The 23,228-nt window shown below is 39.1% G+C and overlaps 1 protein-coding gene across 1 annotated transcript in view; it reads right to left on the minus strand.

Annotated features, from left to right (window-relative positions):
* Nucleotides 1–23,228, minus strand: part of tspan9a (tetraspanin 9a) — a 207,372-nt gene that overhangs the window by 182,253 nt on the left and 1,891 nt on the right. The window contains exon 2 of the mRNA XM_034141848.1: nucleotides 1,572–1,628. The gene's annotated coding sequence lies outside the window, so the exon portion shown is untranslated. The remainder of the gene's footprint in view (nucleotides 1–1,571; nucleotides 1,629–23,228) is intronic.

Consider the following 23,228-nt stretch of genomic DNA (forward strand, 5'->3'; position numbering starts at 1 on the left):
TGTGTTTTTGTGCTATTTTAGTATTTGAAAGTGTTAGTTAGGATTCACTAAAGTCACACAAACTCATAAACAAACAAACCAATCGCGGCGGCAGTAGACCAGAAACTTCTGTGTGATAGGAGGCTAAATGACTCTTTTTGTTTTCAACTTTACTTAGCCTAAAATATTCTGAACATGCTCCTGTGTGTTTAGATTAACGATTTTTTGTATTAAGGTTTATTCTATTGATTTAATGGTGTTTCTAATATTGATGCACAATGTTCAGAGCCAAACTGTTTATTACAGTGTAAATAGTATTCTCCTTTAGTACACACATTATAAATGGCCTCGTTGATACTATTTATGGAGAATAATTGTAAGATACATATCTCCCAGCTCCGGAAGTTAAGACACGAGCCAGTCAGTGGCCGCTGTTGATCTTTAACAGTTTTTTAACGAGAGGCTGTTTTAGCTTAAGTTCAAGGCCAGATCAATGTGAGGATAACACAGAAAATGACTGCTGCTGGGCTAAATCCAAACATTTTCTCCCCTGCAGCTTTCAGTCTATATTGCTGATGTGTGCTTTCAAAAATACTCAAGCATGTGTCCCTGCAACCCCGATATAGCTTAAAGCTGAACTGCATTGCACAAACACCAATTGCCGGTCAGCTAAATATGTCATGACTGCACTCGACTGCATAACCAAATAGTCAGACACTAGCAGTCCAACAGTAGTCCATTCGTTATTACTTAAAAGTATTATCATTTAGAGATAGCAGAAAGTAAACTATATGCAATGATTTATTTGCAAGATAAACATTAGATCAGCCATTTCTGTGTTACATTGTAAACAGCATGATGATGTGAGGTTCGTAGGAACAATACATTTTCATTGAAATAATAGGTGTGACAATAAACTGGCTCTTTAAGCTGCAGAATACTTGAAATAAGGAGGCAAATAGTTGTCGACACTTGAGTGAATGTAAATAAATTCTGTCTTTCCCATGTGTGTGCATCCCTTATGGTAATAAAATAATGTATGCCTCAAACCAATTACTGGCACAGGCAAACGCTGGAGGTCATGAAGGTTACATCCCTAAGATTTAAGGCATGGGGCTTGTGTGAGCGTGAGCGTGTGTGAGTGTGAGTGTGAGTGTGAGTGTGAGTGTGAGTGTGAGTGTGTGTGTGTGTGTGTGTGTGTGTGTGTGTGTAAGGGGCTATTTCCTGCAGTCACCCACCCAAGGGTTTGGAGGTAGCTGTAACAGGAAGCATACCCATACCAGAGCAGCAAGTCAGTCCTGAACAATTTGAAATGTAGTCACAGGAGCGTGTTTCCTGGAACGTGTATTGTCTACAACACCCTGGAGCAAACTGGGAAATACCAACTATAAAGTACCAAGCCTCTGTGACTTGGCTCATTCCATCTCATTCTTTAATACATCTTCATTTCCTGACTTCAACCTGAAGACAATCTATTGCAAACAAACAGTCACTTAGCAGTGATTGCAGTTCAATGTGGTAAAGACAGAACTGGGCCATCCCAAGGCTGGGACTACATGCAAAGCAGGGTGGAACATGGCGTCATTTCTTACCGGTTTAGATGTGGTCAGAAACAGAGGCAGTGGGCTCTCGGGCTCGCCTGTGACAGCCTGTCAAACAGAGGAAGAAAAACAGATGAAAGCAACTGCTAATTGCAAAACATTCACAGAACTATAATGGCATACCAATCTGAAAAAGTGGGCTGTTGAAAGAAAGATGGTTGGAGAATGACAGAGTTTGTGACAGTGAGCGAATGCCAAAGTGGAAGAAGGGATGCTTTTATCCACCATCAACCGTTATTAAAGACGTGGGCGTAGCAAACGAGACAAAGCCAATTGGATGAGGACAATCGTTTTTGAGTCTTGTGGTTAGAATGTAGGTTATTTTGTTTTTTGAGAGAATTGAGCAGATTTAGACAAGAGTGTGGATCTGGGAGGGATACTTACTGCTACTGTGTCTATCTTGATTGTTCCCTGTGGCGGTTGCTTGTCAATCACAATGTAGGCACGCCCTAAAGCATAGGCTTCGTCTATTTTAATCAAAATTGGACGCTAATTTACTAAATTAACATCAGGTTGTTGTGAGGAAGCCTTTTTAGGAAACTAATAAAGAGAAAATATAACCCTATTGGCAGAGATAATTAGCTATGACACACAAAGACATATGACCATTAATAGCCTCTTCCTCATGAGGCAGGGCCATTACTACTTTCCACAAATTTTGGAAATAGCACTAAAATGTCAGGAAAATTATAGACCATGCCACAGCACCTGACAAGCATGCCAATGAAGCTATTTCTAACTATTATGATAATAACTGTCACAGCATCAAATAGTCTGACTGCCTGATAATTATAGTCACAGGCAACTTCTTTAAGATGAGTAAATCACAGTGTGTTTCCTACATTAGGTGACCCATAACGGGCATAGCAGTATGCTGTGTTCCTGAATGAGTATATGTGGAAAACGCAGGTTGACAGGTTGCAGACGAGACCAGAATCTATCCAATGAGCTCACAGTAAACCACAGACCACGGGCCACTGTGTGATGTGACAGGCTCTGCACCAGACAGCCACACAGTCTGCTTTCTTGTGGAACTTTCTTCCACACGATCTAAGCTAGTCCAAAAATTGAAGCAGTGGCCTTTGACGGTGAAGAGCGTGTCTACAACCTGACGGCTTTCCACTTGCAGTACTTATTGAATTTCTGGTCAGGCAGGCATGCCACAACAAAGTCAGGGTGGGATAGACACTTAACATTTTGCCGTCTAGCTCTGCTACTGTATATGACAGATGACTGGAAAGAATAATGGAAGGTCAAAATATAGATTAAAGGGAAGAAGAAGGATGCTTATTATGAAAGAGGTAAGCTAAATATACATGTAAGAGCAAAGGCAGGTGAAAGAATGTAAGAAGGAGCACATTTAGCTGGGGACAGAAAATGTTTGTATCTATTAAATGTAACTTGGTGGATTGGTGTAGCATGGGCGAAGTAAACAAAAACCTGGAGAAAATCCAAATCAAAGCATGGATATGGCATATGGATGGATTATGTTTCACTTTTGTTAACATTGAGAGGTGTGGATTTGTGCTGCCCTCATGTAGTGTCAGAATAATTGGAAAAATGTACATGAATTCACATCAAACACTTTCACTCATATTCTAACACATCTTCTTTATTATGTGCATGTTATTTTCACATCACAAAAAAGCTCACCAACACCCAAACAAGGAAGAACAACTCCCAATTTAGGAAATGGGAATATCCAAGGAGCACTTGAATGCAGCATTTACTTTCTCTGGGGCCTTCTCTCTTCAAGTATCATTCTAGTTTAGTCGGATTTCCATTCACTTTTGCCAAAAACAAAGTCAACAAATCATTAGTTGTAATGTTGTGTTGTGGCTTCCAAACTCTTATCTTGTGGTGTACAAGCCAGGAACTGACATTTCCCCTTCTACATTTTCACTCTTTCATGAGCGTTAAAAAAAATTAAGGTTTTCTTTTCCTCAAAGAACAATGAGGAAATTACATCCGATTGCTTTTTTGTTTTTGGAGCCAGTACTTACTGTAGCAGACCGCTGAGAACAACATCTAATCTACAATCTGTGAGCTGATTCATTAGGGGCCGCGGGGGAACATTGATCTGAATTATAAAAACTCGACTTAACAGCACACAGCACCGTGCTATTATTCTCTCTTCTAAAAGTCATCCTTGTTGAATATGACATTTTGAGAATTGAGGTGTCAAAGGGAAACAGTTCTGAAGTCAAACACTTCAGATATAGACAAGCAGAAAAGATGAAAACCTGCCCTGAGGCCGAGAACCGTAAAATGTTCCTTTGATGTCATTCACATTGAAATGTCTGATGTGTTAAGAACGTCCCTGACAGTTTGTCTGCAGCACATTTCAACTCAAGGTTCATTGTAAATCATGCAAAAGCTTGCTCGAGTCATACATCAGAAGAGCTCTCGACACCTGGATATCAATGCCTGACTTTTAGTTGCATCTTTACTATTATTCTTGAACGTGTCGAGGATCATTTGATTTTAGCATTTGACATGCGGGGATGCTTTAAAAGTTGAAAGTAAAATAGGACTAACAGCACTCTGGATGTGTTAGTTCTCAGTAGATATGGGTACAGGAGGCAGGTTTTTGGGATAACCCCTTGATCCTTCAGCCCCTCATGATGAGGGCAGGAGCGTGAGAAGATCCTCCAGCATATTCTTAGCACTGCCTCTCTTTATTCCATTCTCTAGATCCCAAGGGCCTGCCTCGTTTTAGGCTTCTTACCGAACACACACCAAATATTATCACAACTTCTCCAACAGGAGAATTTGCTGCTTTTTATTCGTCTCACTTGATAGAAAATGTAATATTCTTGGGTTTGGACTTTTCATTGGAAAAGATAGCATGGTTGATGACATTAACATAGCTTTTTTGTAATTGTGACGGGCATTTAAAGCAATGTCTAACATTTTATATATTGAAAACATTTGAAATATTAAGCAGATTCCTTGATTAGGAAAGTAATGGATGGTTGCAGGCATTACATTATGTATTGATCACTGATAATGATCAAATAGCTACAGTTAAACTATGGATATGTCCTCGTTTTTAACCATGATTTCGGTTTCCTTTTCCTTTCAATTGTAAAATCTGGTCAATGCTGTCTTGTGGTCTCACTGATCAGTAAAGGAGACATGTGCCAGGATGTATTTCCCCAAGTTAGCAACTGCTTGTATTGTTTCTCCCCATGTACTCTGCCCACCTGTGTGTCTGAGGTTGTTAAGACACACATTTGACCCTGAGAAAGTGCTGCAGTGCGGCCAGACTGAGCCAGACAGCTCTTTAGCCTGGGGTAGTAGTCCACGTTCCAAACAGGAAGACTGAATCAGGCGAGATAAAACTCTATTTATATTATCACTACCACACTACCAAAATGTGTCTTTTGAGAGTGCATTCTTTTCAAGAATATAAATCAAAGAGTGTGCTTGCCTCCGTATAAGATGGAGAGCTATAAAGGGAAAAACAGATTATTGATTTACAATCAAGCAGCAGTTAGGGCTTTTTTTCCAAGTAGCCACTAGGCATTCCATTTTAATGACAGACAAAGAGGAGAGGCTTGGACAAACACAATGATCAGCGTGAATGTGGTGGTGATCAATCACGGAAAGTATTTGTCAGCTTTAAGTCTTACAAGACCATTATACAATCTACATCAATTACTGGGAACTTTCTCTATAAATAATTGATCATGATGCTGTGAGTGCAACCACAGAAATATGATTGCTAACTTTAGCGACTGCACTTGCATCAAGGAACATATTGCCTTTAGGATCACATGCAGCTTTGCTAACATGCTCAGCTTTTCTATAACAGCCGTCGGTATGTGGGGGAGGGAGAACAATCACATGATGGGGTTACAGCAGGTCAGGTTGTTGAACAGGAAATACTTAATAGATGCCCAAAGCCACCCATGACCTCTGGAAGAAACAACAGACCTGTCAGTCTCAGAGGGGTTTGATATGCAATGCCCTGGTTGGTCCAGCTGAACTTCTCTCTGTGGAAACCCTATGTCATTATGGGGTGTCACTCAAAAGGATATTGGTCTGCTGTGACACGCTAATGTCCCGTGGAAGCATTCAGGAGCTTGTTTGTACAACAAGGGAGCAAATAACCAGGACTTTTTTCACACAGCTGTTACTGATCAACACAACTCCTGAGCTTACTGGCTGTAGCATACAATCATTGCTTAAGAGACACATTTGGGCATGACTGACAATGTGTTGCAATAATTTACGGTTCATAATTGTTTTGTAGTTCTGACCTATAACTAGATTGCACATGTTGACAAATTATAGTAAGAGATGGTGATTTACAAATAACCAGAAAACAAGAAATCTTCAAAACGATAAAACAACTGGGATCGCACCAGTCGTGACGCCCTATAGAGCCACGTGTGTGTGTGTGTGTGTGTGTGTGGGGGGGGGAGTGTCCTGTTTCCTGATTCTTATCTCACTACTTCCCACTTTTGCGACACTATAGATATTTTGTAAATAAATGAAAACCAGTTCTGTCGGAATTCAGGGAAATACCACTTTAAATGTGTGTGTTGTTGAATATTTTTCTGTCTGACCATGTTGGTAAAAATCTTTGTTAATTATGTGCTTTTTATTAGCTGCTGCCTTACTCTTATGAACAACATATTGATGACTCAGTGATCTCATGACTCAAATACTTGGAAATGTAGCCCACATTTGTCGCACTCAATGATTAAAGATTCTTGTGGCTAATGATGACTGATGCCAAAGATACCATTTAAGGGGCATATCTAGTAGCAAAGCAAAACTTGTAAAGGAAAAGTTCTCATTGCAAACGTTCACAATCTACTTAAATACCGTACTTATTAATGGAAAACCTCATAACCATGTGAAATAATCATAATCTATTTATTGTTGCCAATTAGATTAAGTGGGAAAGAAAGAAGATTTTCACAAAACCTCCTAAATGCTATTGATAAGTATTATGGTCAGCTGTTAAATGCTCAATCTCAACAATATCATAAAATCAAAGCTCCTAGATCAAACATATTCGAATTATACTGTAAAAAACGTTTGGATTAGTCTGCATTTTATTTTTCATTATGAAATCAGAAAGCTTTAGAATTTCATATTCAACCAGTTTAGGGTGGTTTTGGGTTAATTCCCACTTTCTTGGGTGATTCCCAGTATTTATTTATTTGTTGTTGTAATTACCAGGATTGAAACAGAAATGAGCTCTAATGAGAAGAACATGTTTGGTAACTGAATAGAGCAAATAAAAACACACATAAAGTTATTTTTGAAAAAGCAGTTAACAACATGCAACTGCAGTTAAGTCCGTAACTGCAGTTGCATGTTGTTAACTGCTTTTTCAAAAATATATACATAAACTGAAGGACGTTCATCACAGATCCCAATACAGTATGTCTTGTTTTTATTTCCAAAGATTGATCCATCCTTTGATTTATGATTCTCATGGACATGCTTGCCCTCTAAACTGATTTTAAAGGCTTCATAGTGTCTTTCCATAGAAAGACCGACACATCACATAACTATGAATGCACTGAGCATATGAAGCAGCGTAGGCATTAAATAGGAACATGTATGCACACAGCGATGATAACTGCTATTGGCTATGCAGGATATTAACAGTTACCAGACACCAAACAGTCAACAGAGTCAGGAGCAGCCAAGTCTTTAGTTAAGATCTCCCTTAAGGTCACAGTTCTCACTAAAAAATCCATTAGAAAGCTGCAGCTGATTCAGAACGCCGCTGCTCGAGTCCTCACTAACACTAAGAAAGTGGATCACATCACTCCTGTTCTGAAGTCTTTACACTGGCTTCCTGTGTGTCAAAGAATTGATTTCAAAATACTGCTGCTGGTTTATAAAGCTTTGAATGGTTTAGGCCCAAAATACATGTCTGACCTACTGCTAAATTATGAACCATCCAGATCTCTCAGGTCTTCTGGGACTGGTCAGCTTTCTGTCCCCAGAGTCAGAACTAAACATGGAGAAGCAGCATTCAGTTATTATGCTCCAAATATCTGGAACAAACTCCCAGAGACCTGCAGGTCCGCTGCAACTCTTACTACTTTTAAATCCAGGCTGAAGACTTTTCTTTTTGCCGCTGCTTTTAATTGATATATTCATATCTTAAACTGCACTGTAACTTTTATTATCTTTGCTTTTTAATGCCATTTTCTTAACGTCTTTCATTTTTGTAAAGCACTTTGAATTGCCTTGTCCCCCCAAAGGTAGTTAAAGTCATTATTGAGGTTAAAGTCCCCTCGTAGATGGTTAAAGTCCCCTACGTGTGCCGTTTTGGTTTCAAGACCCTGGTTCGCGGAGGACACCAAAAAGTCCTAGAAAAGACAACTTAAACTTAACTAATGTGCATTTAAAGAAAAGAGGAATAGTTTTGGCGAAAACTAAAAAGGTACCATGGGGTATAGGAATTAGTTTTGGTTTCAAGACCCTGGTTCACGGAGGATACCAAAAAGGTCCTAGAAAGACAAGGTAAACTTAACTATGTGCATCGGCGAAAACTAAAAGGTACCATGGGGTCAGATTATAATTTTCCACAGGGGGGTTCGTTCAGATGTGTGTATCTCACACTGCACTGTAACTGTAATTCATGTATCTTTGCTTTTAAATGAGTGTTTTTAAATGCCATTTTATATCATTGCTTTTAAATGAGTGTTTGTAGATATCATTTCATAATATGTTTCTTAAATGCTATTAACGTCTTTCATTTTTGTAAAGCACTTTGAATTGCCTTGTGTTGAAATGTGCTATATAAATAAACTTGCCTTGCCTTGCCTTGCCTTAAGGGATTACCACGGTGCATTGATGACGCTCTAGGGATGGGGAAGTTGTTGAAAAAGCTCACACTTAAAAGACTATGTCTAAGTATTACGCGTCAACCACATGCTTTAGTGAGGCTGACACTGGGGCTGTGACGGTAAAAGCAGACCGACTCTACCACAAACCCAATCCTCAGAATAAACCTCAGTCGGCAGTGGAAACAGGGTTTGACAGGGGAACTATTGTGCACAACCTGGATGTGATTCAGCACAACGCTGCGTAATGTACGACACCAGTAATATCCTTCAGTTTATAGGAGTTATCAACATTTAGTTAGAAAAAAACATCATACATTCACCAATATGAATAATAAATGAATTGGTCATGAGAAATATTGCTACGATCAAACCACACAAAATGCTTTGCCAGAGCTGGATTTGCCCGCAGGCACCAGTATTAAACAGTTGTTAGTATGAACTTGGGAATGATCAATGTGTGCTCGGAATATGATTAGTATGGAAAGCGTGAGTCATTGAGAGAAATATCAAAGAGGAGATTATAATGTGTGACAGTTGAGCTGTTAAAAAAACAAATGACTGCACACACTCCTGTATTTGTTATCGCATCTCAGCCTTCATGGTCATAATGGAAATCAAAGATCTGTGATTTACAATTAGACAGGCCAGCATGCCACCGAGCCAATTTCATGCTTAAGGGCAGACCCCAAAAACCCAAACACAGAGAGCAGGAGTCAGTCGGGATTCTTCAGAGTGCTATATTATTTCATTTATACCGATACATCTTAATGGTATACTCAAAGATATAATATGTTTTAATCTCGCAATACAATGTCTAAAAGCTACAGTAGGTTACATTTGTTTTTCAGAACTAGAGAAATCAACATTTAATGATTTTTAACGTGAAACTGCTTTTTTGAATAGCTTTCACGGATTTTTTGGTTTCGGAGAGAAGGCGACATCTTTGTATAATTCTGCTGCATTCAATATATCCGAACTAACTGGGATTAGCTGACTGCAATATTGGACCACAATTATTATGATCCCACGCTAGTTTGCAACACAACCAAACTTTGCTATTATTTTTTTAAATTATCGAACTATAGCAAATATATAATATTGTACCTAAGTATTTTAAAAAGGTACTCACTTTTCCTTTATTTGCTTCATTCACTTACAAGACCTCATCCAAACTGGCTTGTTTTGGTCTAAACTCTGACCAAAAGCCCTCCCACAGCCAAGTCCTCTGGTCAGTGAGTCTAGTCAGTGTGGTCATTCAGAAACATCAACCCTGCCACAGTTTAGAAATAATACTCGTAATAGGTCTGTGGAAAAGCTCCGTCCAGAACTTTCACACAGTCGAGGCAGAAACCCCTTGTGTGACCTGCTACTACTTTGTCTTCCCTCCCTCCAAAAATAATAATGTGGAGTTTAAAGTCCCACCTACAAGGCAAGGGTCTCGACGTAAATTCAAACTGTTTGTTTGTGTCCCATTTGTAGCCCCAATCGTGAACCTGAAACCTGCTTTCTGAGTGAGTGGAACGGGTACATTTGATTTGCATGTTAAACGGGATCTTTCAAAGTACGTGAATGCATGTGTCAAGCAGGCTCAGCACCGGGGCAGAGAGGTTCCCTGTTGACGCCTGCAGTGGTGTTTCAGAGCAGGCAAAGAGAGGAGGAGGGAAAAGGTTCACGGGTCGAGCAGACTGTGCCTTTTCAACAAATGCCAAGCAGTTAGTTGGTGGGCCAGGACTGGAAGAACAAGAAACCTCCTGTGTGTTTCACATATCACACCAGCGCCCTAAGCATGTATAACTCTGGCCTCTTATCATGTAAAGGAATTTATAATGTATTCATACAGAATATGTTCAACCTAAATATTAAAATTGCCATGACATAAGACAACGCTTAGAGCAGGGGTGTCAAACTCAAATACACAGTGGGCCAAAATAACAAAATGGGTACTAGTCGAGGGCCGGACTGGTTCAATGTTTATTGCAAAACGTATTGAAATGAACTCATTGCACATATTAAACCTGGAACTAACAAAGCTTAAATGATTGCCTATAAAAACAACATTAAACATTAAATAATAAGTTGCAATCATTTCTTATGGCTCTATCTGCAGAGTCATTTCTTATGGCTCTATCTGCAGCTACATTTTTCCACAGGCCAACAACAGCTTAAAAAAAACTATTTCCCTCAAAGAAAAAAACAAACATGCCCTGTTGTCGCAAGAAAAAAAGTGCAGAAGGAAACATCCATTGAAACTCAATGTGCTGCTCTGTGATGCTAGTTCAAGCCAGATACTTGGCATCTCATCTCGGGTGCAAGGTCATCAATGTTTGGGGTCAGGCTCTGAGCTGAGGAAATCCTCAGGATTGAGTGAAGGTGTGCGTGCAATATACCGGCGGGCCAGATCGAATAGTAATTTGAAATTATCCTGCGGGCCAAAATTAAATCCACCAAGGGCCTGATTTGGCCCCCGGGCCTTGAGTTTGACACATGTGGCTTAGAGCTTTATGGAACTGATTAAGGAAGCTGTCCTAATGCTGTGTTCACACCGGACGCGATGCGACGTTTGGGGGCGGCGCGATTACATGTAAAGTCAATGCAGAGACGTGGACAGACGCGAATTCGCTCCGACGGCGCGCATGAAGCGGTGGACGCGGCGCGAATCACGCGATTGAGGCGATTGAACGGTGCCGCGTTAAACGCGAGAGTTCAATTTTTTCAACTCGAGCGTCAAATTCACGTGACACGTTCTCGCGGAAGCCAATCAGCGGTGAGGATCTCAGCCGCCGTCACTGACGTTCAACCACACAACATCAGCCGTTAGCTGTTAGCAGTTAGCACACAGAGCTCACAGCTCCTCATATCTGTTCAGAAACTGGACAAAAGTTAAACAAGTACAAACCACAGACTGTCTGTGTCATGGCGAATACAGTCGCTGCTTATTTATGTCTGTAGGCCGTTGTTATGAGTGTGGAATGAGCATATACAACGTTAGCTTAGCCTGGTCGACCCGATCTTCATTCAGAAAACAAGCATTTTAAAAGGTGTTTTGCCTGCCGTCTTGTCTGCAGACTTGTCAAAGCATTAATTCATGGTTGTTACTAACCGGTATCAGTATGTTGTTACTTCGGCATCATTTAGAAACGTGTATTACAATTAAATCACGGTAAAATATGTTCATTTGTTGTAGTTGTAGCTCCCGAGCCAGCGCGTCTTGTTTGAATGATGCGAGTAAACACAGCTGGCAGCCGCGGTGAACCTCCAGCGTTTAGAGCGATGCGATAGGAGCGATTAGAGCGAATCGAATAGTCGCATCGCGTCCGGTGTGAACGCAGCATAAGAAGCATTTTGTGGCCGACAGTTGCAAAGTGCAGCTTTCAACAATAGCTTGTTTTTTTCTTCAAGTTAAAGTGTTTAGTGAGCCAACCGTTTAGAAACATCCTGGGTAACTGAGTACAGCCTGAAGATGTTTTAAATACCCTTAGCAAAAAGGAAAAAAAGGCTCAGGCAGATCTTAAAAGGTGTAATTTCCTTTCCCCTAAACACAACACTGTGAAAGCTTGTCTGGCTGGCAGCATTAAAAGTGCAATTTGCCGTAGTGTATCTGGTTTTTCTATGTGTTATCCTTGCATGCTTGGCTGAAGAAACTCATTTTGAACCAACAATGTGGAGAAAGTGCCGGTATTCAACACAATACTCTGGTTCGTTGCCCTCAATCGAAAGCCCAGGCACTTCTCAAAATAACACTCATTCTTAGATTCCAATAAATTTACCACGAATAAAAGAGCCTTGAGATATCCACTCTCACATTTGGAACACACAGAAATCAACAACAAAACCGTAAACAATTGATAAGGCTGCAATATATTTGTAGAAATATGTGACTATTGCAGCTTCTCAAATCATGTTCTTATTTAGTTTAGCAAGAAACCACTAAGGACATTGTAGGTGTCCATTCCTGAGGGTTTAGACTTATTTCTGAATGATACAAAGTTCATCTATTCTAGTAGAACAAAAATGTGCCAGTTTAGCCAGGGTGGTGGCTAGTTGGAGGAGGTTTAAAATTATGTATTTGACATACAATTCATTGGAATTAGCTTTTTCTTTTTACATTCCAGTTTCTGTCACAAGGTTCCAACTGTTTTCAAAAACTATATTCTAGCAATTTTATTAGATTTTTTCCTGAGATTTTGAAGGCCACAACCAAGACAATCCCCAAGCTATTTGGCGCATTATGCAGTTAGTGGAATGCAGCAAAACATCTTCAATCTTCTTATATAAACATGATATACTTTGCTTTTGGGTAAACAAAAACAAAACAGCAGGAAATTAGAAAAACCATTGTGACTGTCTTGAAATAACAGGACGTAGATTAATGTGAACTGATTCTAATCTTTTTTTTTAAATGCCAAAACATGTCCAAAGTAAGGACAAGTTGAAAATATCCCACCAATCAAACAACACCAAGCCCCTATTTTCTGACATTAAAAGGCTAAACTGCATCTTCTCTTTGCAGCATCATACCTCAAACCGTGTCTCCTGTCTCGGAGGTTAGAGGCCAAAAGACGTGTGAGCTCAGGAAAAGCTTTGCTGGAGGATCTCCTTTCAGCCCTCTATTGGGTAAATAAACACGCATCACTCACAACCTCTCAATTTCCATTACTTACACGGTTTGTTGGTCTCAGACTCTCTTGTCTCTTTGTCAATAAATACATATATGAAAATAAAGACTGTTCTCAATCTGTTATTCTTAAATGGAAACCTTTAAATAACTAGTCCTACAAATGACCCATCATCTATTTTTCAGGGTCATACAAGGACATCCATCAGTCAGAGAAAAACAATCCATGCATGTGTCTCAGTGAGGCTTTTCCTTTGCAATAGTGTCCATCTGATCCAACTCTATTCAAATTGGGACATCTGCATGTTCTGATCACTATATAGCAGCTCCTTCAGTGACAGGCTGCTGCACCCCCACTGTCTAACGGAGAGATACCGCAGGTCCTTCCTTCCTGCAGCGGTCAGACTACACAACCAGCACAGCCCCTAGTAGACCCCCCCCCCACACACACACACACACACACACAACAACACTATAACACCTCTTGTTGTTAAATACCAACTATGTACAATATCTTAAAAACTGTGCAATATATACCTGGCTGCTAAATCCTCAGAACTGTTACAGGGTGTGTATTTTTGTAAAATATGTAACTTTTTTTATTATAATTTCTTAGGTATTCAGATTCTGATTCTGATCTATTTTAATTAATGACTTTATCTCTTTATTTTTGTTTCCCTTTTATACATTTCCCTTTTATGTATTTGTATTTACTTTTCAAGTTTTTATTTTGTACTTATTTTAGCAAATGTAATCTTGCATAAGGCTGCTACTAAAAAGGTGACAAAGGTAAGATGTAACATGGTGTTGTTTTTATATATTGTAAACATTACCTTGTGAATATCAATCTGCTTCAAAATGACTACTTATAAAAAGGTCTGAAACTATCAGGGCCAGCTGGGTTTGGTTCGTAGAATTTACATATTTGCCTCGAATGGGGTCCAGCTTTCCACTAATAAACGTGTGCTGTGAGGTACATTTTGGGTTTAGGTAGGGTTAGGGTTTGAGTAGGGTCAACTTTGAGCGCAATGCTATTGTCGACAATGCTCACGGTAATTATACTAACATGCACAATTTCATCAGGTAAAATGTTTACTACATTCACCATCTGCGTTAAACATGTTAGCAAAAAAACATAAAGTTCAGCTGAAGCTGCCTTTAGTTTTTCTGGGATATGTCTATAAACCAAAGTATTTGATACATCGAAATCTTACTAGATGGTGAAGCTACTATAGATGAAAAGTCAGAGGACCAACAGTACATAAATGTATCACCTTGGCAATAAGGATATACTGTAAGTACCAAATGGCATGGTCATCAATTTAATAATTGTCAAGATAGTTCAAGTCAACATATGTTAGCAAAAGACAAAAAGTCAGTGGATCACCAAGGAGGGTAGGATTCATCCTCTGGGGACAAAGAGTGTCCTGTACCAAGTTTCAAGGCAATCCAACATGCAGCTTTACAGATCATTTCCTAAAACCATGCCACTAGCATGTCTAAAGACATTCTAATAGAAAGAGTCAAATGTCCTCCATCAAATCCAAAGAGCCTCAATGAGTGGATGATTGCACCATTCCAACAACTTGTCAGAGGCAGTCAACCGGAAAAAAGGTGCACATATGATTTCAACACATGTTCAGCTGGCCACAGCATGATGTGAATACAAATCAAAGTTCAATTGAAAAGCAAATGACCCATGAGAGGGATGCCTATATTCCACTGATGGTATGGAGTAGCTGGAGTAAATGCAGTGCTCAGTGATGTGTTGCTCCAGATGCTCTGAAATAACTACATCCAATATATTTGACGTCCATTTGGGACCTATAAAATATATCTTTAAACAGAACATTTGGCAGCACAGGGAAATGTGTTCCTCAGTGTGTTGGCAGGTTAATACATGGGATGGCGGTGACAAATGTTTTTACCACACTCTTGAATTTAAACCAAGTATTTACTGAAGAAATTCCCCTCAGTCGTTATGTAATACTTGGCGCTTTTCGAGGCGGCTTAGCAAACCCGAAGTGTGTGCATGCATGATTTAGAATTGCCTTTTCTTGAAATCTACTTTTTAATAAACCAAGTATGCCCAATTGAGGGCGTAGTACAGATTTCAACATTTGATTTGAAGTAACTCACATTCTACTGTGAAAACGTTTCTGATTAAGACACATTCGAGAATCATTTCAACTCTTAAACATTTCAAACTCATCTCAACCATTGCTTGATGGATGGATACCGGAGAGAACCGACATCAACTTTCAACAATTCATCACATGTGGGGCAAGAAGGGGCAGTATTCTTGCAATCGAGCTGTAAAAAGTAACGAGTTCCAGACATGGTGATGCCTCACTTATTGTTGACCTCTTCTCTGTGATTCATCACCAATGAAAGGAAGAGCAGGGTTTCAAAACAGAAATACTGGCCAATGGGCATCAAAAGCAGAGCAGATCATGTTTAAAGAGTTCAATGGCCATGGTGAGGACCCGATTCAAGAAGCAGCGGGTTCTGAAGATATTCACAAAGGTGCTTTTGATTAGAGCATTGGCACGAGGCAGCAGGAGAACTGGCTCTGCCTCGCCGATGAGGCTCCCTTGTGTAAAGTTAATCACAGCAGGTTTTAAGTGGGTAACAAATTACTCTTTTGAGGATTGGTTTTATTGAACAGGCATTTAGGAAAGCAGACAAGAAAGGACAGGAGTGGCAGCCCCCTATGAGGTGGCAGGGTAGGTAATGTGCCACTGATTTATTTTCTTTCTTGCTTTCACAACAACAACAAAACGTAGGCTGTTGCAAACAAGTGCTTTTCCAAATGAAATCCAAATTAGTTTGACATCCAAAGAAGTTCACACAATGATGATTTTGCTGCCAGAAAAGCAATTTTTTTGTAGCTGTATAACATTGTGGTATCTTGCTTCTTTAGCGACTTCACCGTGCTGTTGCGGAAATTAGGTCTTCCTAAGATGTGTGGTTGCTTTGTGACTTTTTGGATAACTAGACCTAACCTAACCCAGAGGTGAAATCAATTCTAATTGCCAATTGAAAAAGACATGATTTTATAAGAGCATTTTATCATCATCGTCCAAAGGGGACACTTATACGTGTTGCTCATTGTACTGCCAACATGGCAGCAATCACTGCTTGCCTTCCCCTCAGATTTTAAATGACTTTTACCTGACTACAGAAACTTGCCAACACACTCCCACCCAAGGATAGCTCTAAGTCATATTGTCTTTTTCCTTTAAGCCTTCCACTAAACGCTGTGATCTTTTTTTATCTAGATTCCACTTTAATACTGACTGCTGGTTTGTTACTATTGTCTCTCCCAGATGGTTATTACTCTCACTGTCAGAGGGGGGAGACAAAATGTTCTGCACACCAGCCATGAGAAAGACAAATATAATGTTGTTGGTAATAGTGTTTGGCATTATTAATAGAAAATGTACTATTTATTTTGGAAAGGTACATTGTTCATGGCAGAAAACTGGCACTTTTTATCACCTTTGGTGACACACCAGAGTGACTTGACTTAAGTGGGAGGGAAGGTACAGAAAAAATGTTTGGCAGTCATTTTGATGTCAGGGATTACTATCTTTAAAGAAATGGGGGGCCGAAAATGTAGGTCTTGCCTCTGCAGCCTTTCATTTGAGGGGGAATGTTCAAGTTGTTATTTTGTTGTTTTAATTTACAGTATGTAAACCTTTCTTACACAAATCTCCTAGGATGGAAAACTAGTTAAACAAATGTCTGTTATTTTGTGTCCCACACAGCATGATGCAAAACAGCCACATTGCTATTCATCAGACTACTGGAGCAGAGTATCGGGGGAACAAGCAACCGCTCAAGTAGACCTTCCCACAGCCCTGAGAAAGATCTGCAAAATATGGCATTGCTTTTTATACTGCATCACAATAAGTCCTTAAAGTTCATATTTACACATGCAAGGCTGTCTACTCAAATGTCAATTCAACATAAAAAAGGAGTTCCTGTTGTGAGAAGCCAGTCTCAAATTCCTATTAGCAAACAGTGTGTTGTATACAGGAGAGCATTGCCTTGAAACAGGATAAAAGAGTAGCGCATATGAACAGCTACAGTATGTTTGATGCCAGTTTCTGTCACATTAGTGTATTCTTTCCATAAATAACCTTACATTCAAGCGGTGAGAGTGCTTCTGGTCACAAAACAAACATTTTTAAGAAATCGATGAAATGCTTTAAAATCCAGTTTTAACAGTATGTCCCTATTCCTGAACACTTCTGAGTCTAATGTAAATATATATTAGGACCGAACAAAGGTCCCTATTTGTGTTTGTTTATAGTAGATTGGAAATTATTATAGGTTATCATCGTATTCCTTCTATTTGATAATTGAGGGTACAATGTTAAATGTCACAGGCAAACAAACTGAATAAGAAATTCAATAAACCGATAAATGATAACTGGATTATTATCCACGCGGGTTGTGTGAGAGTTTGTAAAAAGATATTTTTTTATATAAAGTGTTGCCTCATTGTTCACTGTGAAGGCATGCATACAAAATGAATTATTTGTTTAAAAAGTGAAGGTAACAAAGGGTGAATAATAATTAAATAAATGGTTGTTTTAGGAGTGAAGTAATTCTTGGCTAGTGCAATGCAGTGGAGGCTGGTGGACATGTTTAACTGCAGACACTAATTCGTATTATTTTGCATGTTTGTTTCCTCTTGTGCGCTTGTGATGACAAATTCTGGAGAAATCTCCAAAAGCAACAGAATTTGATCTAATCTTATATATTCTGAATGCCAAAATCATCAGTATCCTTAACAGCAGAGACTGTTTGTCCTCTTTGTCCCTTTTCCCAGAGCCTTACATTACTTCTAGTTATTTCACTGTCACATTTTATACAGTGCAGTCACTCTGAAAAAAGTGCTAAAAGCTGAGACCTTATAAATACAGTATTACTCAGATATAGGATCAAAGTCCTGTTTATAGTTACTGGAGCCATCCTTTACACAAAATGGTAAAAATGGTCTGGAGCAGGATAATGAGATCCCCCCCATTCCTGGACCGGCTACAATCGTAGACATTAAGAGTTTTTTAACAGGCTACATGAGTTAAATTCAGGATATGGACAGTCAAATGAAACAGAAATCCCTTCTAAATTTAAAGCAACTAATGACAAATAAAATCAACACCGTTCCATCAAATATAATATATGGCTATGGTAATGCGACTCATTCGTTTTAAAAGGAAACTCTACACTGCAGCCCTGGGCTCAGCTGTGACACTCACAATATGACCTACACTGGTTTTCACTGAAATGATTCATGGGTATGGACATCGGCCATTATTTACACAAATCTGTGTTTTTTTAAACGAGACACAAATGTCATTAATTACAACCAGGTTCTCACTTTCTTCTTTTGCTTCAATAAAGCCTTTAATCCTTATATATAGAAATCTAAATGATAACATATGACATACAAGTTTAAAGTCTGGGGTTGCAATTAGAGCTGCACCGTTGCCCAATATTTGTATAAATATGTTAGTAGTGAAGAAAAATGTGAGGCCTCCCGGGGCCACATTCTTAAACTGAAAATACAAATAAACCATTAGACAGTGAGCAAAGGTTCGCCACAAAGGGAGTTTCACGATTTGTCATAAAAACTTAGAAGACAGAATAAGTGCAACACATGCTTTCCCTATACGCATGTGCAAATATTATCATATTTCAACCCTCTCATTATGCTGTCGAATCGACCCATTATTCACTTTTCATTATTTTTGAGTCTTGCCAAAACACTGACCCTAAAACAAGTGCTCAAAAATACAGAAGACTAAACAAAAATGCTTCTACAAACACAGTAGGCGAACATGTGGATGCTCATTTTAAGATGTTAACTGTTCATTTTATACTTGTGCATTATAGCAAATGATAACTTGTACACCATTTACATTTTCTCCAGGGATGGCAGTGATGGTCCAGAATGAAATATCTCCACTAAAAGGATGGATTACATTAAAATGTTGTAAGAAATGTATGGTTCCCAGAATATAACCATCATCACATGATCATTTTAGCTTTTGTCTCAAATATCTGTCTACTAAATGATTTGCCTATAGCCTACACGTATTTTTTACCTATAGGATAATTTAAATTAGTTAAAATCCTTCATTAGATTTATATAAGAAATGTGGCCGAACCAGAAGTTAGCATTTGAATATAATTCAGTATATTGCAGAAAATAAGGTTTGTGGCCAACAAACGTGTGTTGTTCAGCAGGATAATCTCCACATATTAACACCACTTTATGAATTTTGAAGCGTAAATGCAATAGGCAGAAATTAAAAGCTAACATAATGCGATAAACAAACTACATCACAGTCGAATAGCTAAGCTAAAGGCGGACTCGTGTCAGCGTGATGACGTTTAGTAGTCTCATTTAGTCACTTGTTAGTAACCTCCAGTTATGTCACATAGAAGCTTCAGACAATCACTTGTGGAGTATTTACTGAGTGTACCGGGTTTTAGGACTCATTACTGCACCACTCTATTAAGTCGATAGATAAAATAATTGATTGATAAGTTATAAATTGCAGTATTATGGTGTATTTTTTGGTGCCATTTACATCATTATGTGTTGCTCTGTTATACTACTTCCTATCATGGAACTATATGGTTCAACATCATGTAAAGCTCTTAATGTCTTTACCATTGTTGGCTCCTAGTTTATATATCCGTTTAAAAAACAACAACACATGCGTTTGCCAACACAGACAAAGGCCACGGACACAGGCTTAAGCTACACAGGCGGTCAGGAGAGGAAGCCCCCCCCCCCCCCCCCGGCTAAAGTCAACAAGGCTGACATTACAAATCCCGCTCTGCTCTGAAACAAAACTGCGTGGTACAGCTTGAAAGCACAGCAGCAGCCAAAGACCTCACTTCCACATGCTCATTTACTGCAGAAATGACACGTATGGATGGCATGTACTAAAACATGCAAACACCGACACTATGGTAGGCTACAATATAACAGGTTCAAACTAAGAAGAGAGTCTACTGCACAAAATAGACTTGACTGTAAACAAGCGCCTGCCTTTCACATAGCAAGGTAAAAATATAGGCACAGAATGTGCTGCTGGCAGTGGATATATACGGCTGAGAGTTAGGTATCCCATCTGCATCTCATGAATGCACAGCTCGAGTAAGACACGTATCAAACTTGCCCAACAGCCTAAAATAAGGACTATAGTACGGGATTCTCTGGTGCAAAGTCAGAGTGAGTCATGGCAGCCACTTGTCAGTAGCACAGAACCAGCGATGTCTCACACAGACAAAGACACAGATGCACCGCCTTGGTCTTCCTGTTGCTGATTGGCCCAGAGGGAAGAAATTATTCAAGTAGCAGGGTAAAAAAAAAGAATAAATGTTGATATAGCAGCACAGCTCATCCATTGTGTGGCCTGGTGCAATGAGATCGGTCCTGCCCCCCTCGTCCCACAGAATAGGAACTTTCACGATGGGACAGAACAAGAGGCGAGCTCTGTGGTGACAGAGAGAGCTGAGGAAGTAAACACAGTCAGAGGCTAACATTGCTGCTTTTGTTTACCGCTGCAGAGAATCAGCCAGTGGGTCCCAGAGGAAAAAACCTCTTGACAAAGGTTATGATTGTTTCTGGTTCAAAACAGTCCTCTGGAAAGTTAGCAGCCTCTGATGTCAGTGTTGGTTTCATTTTCTAAATCCAAGGCCTTTCTTCTTTGACAGAAAAATGGCAAGTAGATGACTCGTAAAATAATCAGACGGTTATATTTCTAAGCTACTGCAAGCCCTTGTTTGTACTGTAGTGATATACAGTATATTGCATATATTTTTATAGTATTTTTATTTTCGATCTTTCTATACAACACTATCATTTTACTTTAGATATATTTAACACATTTGTATAGGTTATCTTTGACATGTTTTATTGTAATGTGTGCTATTAACAGCTCTTTTATTCCAATTCAAATATATTTTAAGTATTTTTATGATACCTTTTACATGTTTGATTGGACTTGTTTTCATAACAGCTGTTTTGTTTTAATACAAATATATGTTTCATATATCGATATTTATAGGTTTGCTTTTACACAGTGTACTGTATTTTTTTGTTTTAACAGCTCTTTAATTTTATTCAGATATATGTTAACTATTTTTGGATATTCTTCCCCCTTTTATTGTATTTTTAGTCTATGCCATACTTGTGTTTTTCGTATTCGCTTTTACATGGGAACCTGATTCTGATTTATATGATTTGTAAAGTTAGAGAGCAGCCGAAGAGTAAATGCTCCCCTCTAAAAGTTGGCAGAGAGAATAAACCACAAGAGTGAAATTCAATAGAAGATGTACATATTTCTTCTCAACAGTGGGTTGGAGCAGAGGTGGGGGGGCTCTGACCCTATGCCATGGGAGAAGCAGGAATGTGGGGTCAGACAGTGGGAAACCTCTCTCTCCACTCCCATACACCAGAATAGACGTGATCCTCAGCCTACCACCATGGCACAAGAGGTAAAAAAGGAACTGCTGTTTGGATATGGTCCCATTTGACTCTGAGGTATATCTCTTTCTTCATAATGTGTCCCTGGGACTTAAATGCTTCCCGAGGGAGTGTGAGATGTCCATTCTTTACTAAAGCATGTAATACATATTTCCCCCTGAAGACATAAATCATTAATCAAATAAAACAAGAACCAACACCCATAGTGGTCAACAATCAGTGGCAAACAAGTACACTGCTGCAATGCATGCAGAATAATCTCCACATTTGGTAGATCCATCAATGAATGGTGATGATGAAATTATGTGCTGAGTTCAAATTCACATTTCCTGCCACCTTAAGCAATGCTCAGTCATAACCAAACACAAGCACAGTGATTAGGTTGTTCAACGCTGAAGAGAAAGGGACAATCAGTGAGGAGGAACTCCAGTGATGACAGTATTGTTGGTGTTGCATCTCATTCAGCAGTTGCCTCTGAAAGGACTCAGAATTAATGATTTGATGTTGACCTACACGCTTACGTGAAATCAGGCAAACAATTACTTAAATTACTTATTTAAATAAAGAAAAATGTTATGCCTTCAAAATTACTTATTTTGTTCCAGTTCCAAGAAGGTACATAATAAAAAAAACTAAAAACACCATATATCAAATAGATAGAATAATGTATAAAAGAGAAAAATAATGCATAGAAATAATTGAAAGAAATATTAAAGGTAGGGTAGGTAAGTTTGAGAAACCGGCTCGAGATACACTTTTTGTTATATTCCATGGAATGCTCTTAACATCCCGATAGCAATGAATATCTTAAGTGCTTTGACAAAAAAAATCCATAAAAAAATGTCATCTGTGGAAGCCGTAGTACTGTAAAAAGTACGACCAATTATTTTAGCCGGCCCGGCTAAAATAACTGGATGGTCTACCTGCCTGTCAGCCTTCCATCTGTGCACAAACTTATCTCGTGCCCTCATTGGTCATGTGCGCGTTCGTGTGTGTTGGAGGAGGGGCTCTATAGAGTGGCGAAGGCCCTCCCACTTACTTCCGGGGTATGGGACCTTATTTCGGAAAAATTATGCATTGAAGTCAATGGGGAGAGAAAACTTATCTTTCGATCCCGTTTGAATTGTGCCATGAATTACACATATGATGTTTGTCAATCTTAAAAAATAATTTCCATGTCAAAAAAGTCACAGTTTGTCGTAAAACTGTTGAAATATAAGACTATGAAAAATACGTAACTAGAAAGACTACAAATCCCAGAGTCGCGTAAGTGATGTCACAATTGTTTACCTCCACCATTCAGATACCTAAGATCAGCGCAATATAGATATAATCTATCTATATGGCGCTGGCTAAGATAAGATAACTTTAACAAGATGCCTGTGTGCTTAGTACCAGGTTGTTATTATACCAGCAATGGGTCTTGCTCGTTCTTTTGCTTCCCGTCTGATGAAACGACCAGGAGTGGCTTGATCAAGTTAGCTACCTAGCTAGTAGCTAGCACGTTAGTTAGCATTACAGTCTTGTCATTTTTATTAGCCTTAACATGAAGTAACATTAAGTAACCCAAAATGTTAAACAGTAAGAGTAGTAGTCATATTTCGTGAACCCTTTGAATAGTACTGTCACCGGTGTGATCATTCTATAATACACCATTTAATTCCGGGGGAGAAATGCTAACGCTAACGTTAGCA

Source organism: Trematomus bernacchii, unplaced genomic scaffold (genome assembly GCF_902827165.1).
Source record: "Trematomus bernacchii unplaced genomic scaffold, fTreBer1.1, whole genome shotgun sequence".
In the NCBI taxonomy this organism is placed as follows: Eukaryota; Metazoa; Chordata; class Actinopteri; order Perciformes; family Nototheniidae; genus Trematomus; species Trematomus bernacchii.